Source organism: Pinus tabuliformis, chromosome 4_1, assembly GCF_031772625.1.
Source record: "Pinus tabuliformis cultivar Carrire ecotype Pingquan chromosome 4_1, CPIR1, whole genome shotgun sequence".
Classification (NCBI taxonomy): Eukaryota; Viridiplantae; Streptophyta; class Pinopsida; order Pinales; family Pinaceae; genus Pinus; species Pinus tabuliformis.
In genome coordinates this window covers 490,935,655-490,941,540 of record NC_142303.1, presented here as the reverse complement: position 1 = coordinate 490,941,540, position 5,886 = coordinate 490,935,655, and the positions used below count along the sequence as shown (strand labels likewise).

At 35.5% G+C, this 5,886-nt stretch overlaps 1 pseudogene; it reads left to right on the top strand.

Annotated features, from left to right (window-relative positions):
• The first annotated feature begins 250 nt into the window (after positions 1 to 250).
• On the top strand, positions 251 to 3,085 carry LOC149176669 (antifungal protein ginkbilobin-like protein pseudogene; annotated as a pseudogene).
• The last annotated feature ends 2,801 nt before the right edge of the window (positions 3,086 to 5,886 follow it).

The following is a 5,886-nucleotide window of genomic DNA, read 5'->3' as shown; positions in this document are numbered from 1 at the left end:
GCAAGCCACTTTCAAACTATTGAGTGAAAGGGTTAAACTTACTGCCCCTCGTCTTACTGTGTGGTTCTGTAATCCAAACTTGGTATGATAAATCTCCCTATATAATACAATTATGGTGTTCAAAACACTATTAACATGATGCTAAAAGTAAGACAATTACTAACTTTAAAACATTTACTTTCTATTGAGACTTTTTGATGAGAGACCAAACTTTCCAGAACTATGAGAGAAGGAGCTTGTCTACGCGCCCATGGAGCGAAACTTTGCTCAGTGAGTTTGTAGCAGAAAATCCTTTAATTACATTAAGCTTCTTCATGGATAGATGCAGAGACCCACAAGACTTGAGCTCCAATGTTTACATCATAGGAAACTTATGCACTATGACCTTTACCAGCTTTGGACAGTTCACTATCGCCGAGATTTCATGCCCAACCCTAGTGAAATCAATACACTTGAGATTGGCTGCATAAATCTTCACATTTCTCATCCTTGTATAGTTTTGAACTATCAAATTTTCAAGAAGAGGGAATTTTTATACAAGGTGCTAAAGTATATTATCATTTGTATAGATGAATGACAAAGAATAAGTTACAAGGCATCTAAAACCATTGAAGTAGAGATGCATCCATGTGAAAAAAACCACTGGAGCTTCAATGATGTTAGGGATTTGTAAGAAAAAAGGGAAGTTGGAATATCCATGAAACTTCAAGTCAAAATATTGCTAAGGGAGATTTGTTTCACTCTTTTTGAAGATGTGGACTAAACCCATTTATGAAAAACAAAATTGCCAATTTTTGCTTTGTCAATATCACCCATGGAAACTGAAATTTCAAAAATTACAAGTTGAGTGGAGAAAAAGAACAAAAAAATATTAATTACCCATTTTCTTTCTCATTCATGTGCAAAATAAAAATTTGAGATGGGGTAATAAAGCGGAGAGGTATCGCCTCTCGTTGATAACACGGTACAACTAGTTGCATATCTTAAAGAAAGTTTTGAGAGGTAGCAACCGCCGCTCAGGTGAGTCTAAGTCTCAGGCCAATGCCAATCAATGGGGAGGCACAAATTGATTTAAGGTTTTTATTTGTTCAGGGTAATATTATATGCTCTGCTCTAAGCACATAATCCACACTGGTTACTGTAGGTTACTCTAATTTTTCTCTAGACAGATATGTTTAATAATTTTGATGGTATTTTTTTATAAGTCATTAAATCAAATTAGGTGCCATTCAAAACTGATGCGTACCTTACATCTCAAGGAGAAAATAGTACTTTTCAAGTAGAAAATATTTTCTTCGCAAGCATATTTGTCCACATCACTGCAATTTATCAATTGCACTTCAAAAGAAACTCTCACCAAAATTCTTTCGATATAAGTTTCAGCAAATTGAAGTGAGAAAAAAGAGAAAAGAGGGACATCATCAAGGTTTAAAGGGCCATGAATAAACCTCATCAAATACATGTACAAATACATCGTGTTCAGAAAATGAAGATGGACAAATGTTTGCTAGAGTTTGAATTGGGGGAACAATGTAAATGGATGGGAATGACACCTAAGAGAGATATATTAATTGCAAGAAAACTTGAATCCAAAATAAAGTTGGCATATACAAATAGGGTGTGGATAGATTCCAATGAAAACACTTCAAACACAAGTGTTGCTAGTGCAAAGACATATGGTTGTTTAAAGAAAAGACCAAATCAAGATCTTCTAGTGAATAATTGATAAGGATAGAGGTTTTTGCTATCTCTAGAGTGCATTCTTTGGCAACTACACAAAACAACAAAAACCAGAGAACCTCATATTGTGGATACTCGTGTCATGTCAATGATACAATTCGTGATACAATTCGTGAGACACCTTCTTTAACTAAGATGCAAAATTCTACTTACATCTTTTGGCAACATTTGGTGACAATTTCACTCTCATCATGGATGTCATTATGAAAAAAATAACCTATTTTCTTCATTTTAAGCAAGGCATTAATAAAATATTTTAATTAGTTTCCATTTATTTTATATATTATATAAAATATATCTATATAGATTAACTTCATAATTATTAATATTTTTTTTTTTTAATTAACATCTCATATATACTTCGGGCTATCAAATAATGTAAGGAACGAATTACAACTCTCTCTTATTATATAGAACTCTCCTCTCCTATAGTCTAAATCCCTACCAACCAACCACTTAATTTTTTAATAATTATGAAAAACCGATCTCAAAATAGCACGCCTATCCCCGGTTAGTTTTATTATAGACCCACATGGACTGCCCCCACATGGAGTGCGCCACACATGAGGGGGGAAACGGTCTTAGTCAGGAGAGGCGGCTAAACCTAGTCGTGCATTCCCTTATACTAACCACGTGCGTCCCGGTCCACTGGTGTCCAGCACACACAGATGTTATCTATAATGCTACCCACAGCCATCCCCACCAAGCCTATAAATGGAGGCTGCAACCACACATTGACAAGCATCGCAAGAGGCAGCATTAATAGAGGTTATATATCATTCCACCTGCCATTTCCATTTCATTTCCCGTTGTCGGAGTAGAGTTTATACATATATCATTCCACCCAGCCAGCCATGTCGATGAGGTACTCATTTGCGCCTTTTGCATTGGCAGTAATGGTAGTAGCTGCACTGGTTGTGGCAGTGCTGTAGGCACGCCCAACACAAACTTCGTATCATCTGCGTGTAACACGCAGAAGATCCCAAGCGGAAGTTCATTTTATAGTACTCTCGGATCCCTCCTCGTAGATCTAGAGGGAAACACTGCCTTCAGCGGTTACGACTACAAAGCATCGCGAGCAGGTTCACCCACCGCCTATGGGCGTGGGGTTTGCAATCAGGGAATCTCTCAGTCTGATTGCACCGCCTGCCTTCAAAACCTTGGCGGCCGCATCTGGAACATTTGCGGTAACGCCATCGGTGCTAGAGTTCAGCTAACCGACTGTTTCATCCGCTACGAGCAGTACAGCTTCTAGTTTAGTTATATATTCAAAGTCTTCTCCCCAACTGCACCTCACTGCACTGCGCAATACGCATCTCCTATCTCCTCTCTTTATGTTTATTTCTCTCTCATTTTGTGCTATTCTCACCCGTCACTATCTAAATCCTTCATATAATATAATATAATATAATAAAACGATCGTGCAGTCTCGCATTTTAGTTTCCGTTCCGGTGTCGCCCCCAATAATTTCATTCATTTTCACGATGTCACGGCTTTTGTTTTCAACTATGTTCCACGAACAGTTACGTTCACATCGAATTGAAATGTTATATTCCAATGTACTTTTTAGCTTCGGTATTATTAAATTCATTATGTACTAACATTATTGGTCCAGTGATATACCCATATTTTAAGCTGAATCAAATTTATTTTCAAAACAACTATTATTTAAAATTATGAAGATAAAATCTTCCATTTCCATTTATTGCTACTAAAATATCACTAACACATAAAATATCACTAACATATTATTGGTCCAGTGGTATTTTTTTTAGACGTTTTCGATGGGCAACGCAAAGATCGTGGAAGTTTTGTTATGATTATTTTAAGAATTGGTAAAGTTACTGATCTGTTTTGGACACTTTTCGTTCAATTTAAGTTTACTGAAATAACATGCGGCAATCCTTTACCCAAAGCCCAACTTGTAAGCTGCACCTAATTGGAAAATGCAGCTAGTTGGAAAATGCTGAACACAGAGGGTCGGTATGGATGATGTCAAAGTGAATTGTAAGTGCACCTAATTGGAAAATGCAGCTAGTTGGAAAATGTGAACACAGAGGGTCGTATGGATGATGTCAGTGTGATATATGTGAAACATGTTTCTTGAATTTTTTAACTATAGTGGTTATCCACCATCAAATGGAAAGTTATGAGTCCTTATAAACAAAGAATAATTGTATCATCCCTCAAGAATCATTGTACACTACTCAAATTGACTATTTCAAAAGGCTCAAGATTAACAATGGCGATACCATAGTTCCCCAAAAGGTCGTCTCCTGGATTTTAAAGGCGAAAATGGTAACCATCTATCCAAAGGTTCAAGCAAGATCCCAATTCCAACGAGATCCTCAAACGAGTACCCTCTCCCGCATTCGAAACATCAATCCCATCTAAAGATGTTTTTAAGAAGTATTTTTGGTGTACAAATCACTTTGTGAAATTGAGTAACTAGTAAAGATGTTTTTAAGAACTATTTTTGTGTACAAATCAGTTTGTCAAATCGAATAATTAGTAAAATAGAAAATTACTTTTTTCTTTTTCTCTTTTCTTTTTTTCAAATAATTTTGATTTAATATTCTTTTTAGAAATAAGAAATCTAGTATTTACTGATTATGTTTTTGGATATAGTATTTTAAATTTTCTATTCCTTATGTTTTTAGGTGTAATCACTAGTTATTATTTTTTCTCAATTTTAATAATGTGAAATGTATAATAAAATAATTTTGATGTTTATGGGTGTAACCTAGTTTAATGTTTATGAATTATTTATATAGTTATATTAATTCTTTTTCTTTATTTTGTTGGATAAATGAATCTCTTCATTCATAAGAATTATGATAATGATAACAACATAAAAGACTCCTTGAGGTTTCAAGGGGAAAATGCATGATGACTTTCCTAGGGCTTTTTGGAATTTGACAACTAATTGTAAATATGTGTAAAATTGTATTTACTGCCAAGTTGGTTTTATAAGGAAGCAACTGTTATGTTCCTATAAAATGATGAATGTCTGAACTATTGTAATAAGGAGAATCATTTTTAGTTTAATAGAAAATCCAATCCCTTGGCTCGTGGATGTCTCCTTGGAACCCTGTCAAGATTTTACGATGTAAAAATCTTGTGTTTTTTACCTGTGTCCTACATTAAGTTTCATTCAGTTTCATTTATATAATTCTTAGTTCTTGGTTAATTAAGTGTTTGGACAAAAATTAGTATCGGAGCATTGAGTTGTGTTGAGGAGATGGCGTGTATATTCGAAGCCTGAGCCCTCGAAGAGCATAAGAAAAGGTGAAAGCGTTGCAGCTTGGTTATTTCTGCGTGAAGAAGGGGAGACGCTGCATAAAGGAGAAAGTGTTTGGTCGAAATATGTTGAAAGACGCATTACACCAGAGCCCATGTATGTTGAAAGATGTTGCCATTTCACCACCCAACAGAGCAGATTACACCATAGCCCGTGTTCCACCATTTTTTTGTTGAAGAGGGGTTGTCGCCGAATGTAAGGGAGAAAACCACACAGAGGTCGACTAATCTGATTATCGAGCCCGTCACTTTTTTAGAGGTTGCCACTGAAAAAATCAGAGGTCCGGTGCAGAAGGTTTGTATTAGAAGGTTTGTATCTTTTGGTATTGATATCTTATTAGAAGGCTTGTATTAGAAGGTTTGTATTTTTTTGTATTAGAAGGTTTGTATCTTTTGGTATTGATATAGTATTTTCAGATTCTCCGCTATCTCTCCAACTTTGGGAAGGTTAGAAACATAATGTAGTGCATTTTTCTTCTACTTTTGAATACTTTATGTTGTATATTGATTCCTTAATTGAATTAGGATTGGCCTTTCACGTGATAACATACTTTTCTTTTTATCTTAATGAGCAGATGTATAACGATATGTCATTTTGGTTCTTCCATATAGGATGTAGCAAATGCTAGAGGTCAGATTATTTGCTTAAATAACAGGTTGTTGCTCTATACTTAAACTTTTGTTGTACTATGTCATCCATGATTTCCAGATATTGGTGAATTTCTACTTCCATGGACTATTGTTCTAGGTAGAACCACCTGGGATGACTTCCCATAAGCCCAAACATAGAGCCTGACCGCAAGAGTGTTGAGAGAAATTGAACTTGAGACCTCCCAATAGCAGAAA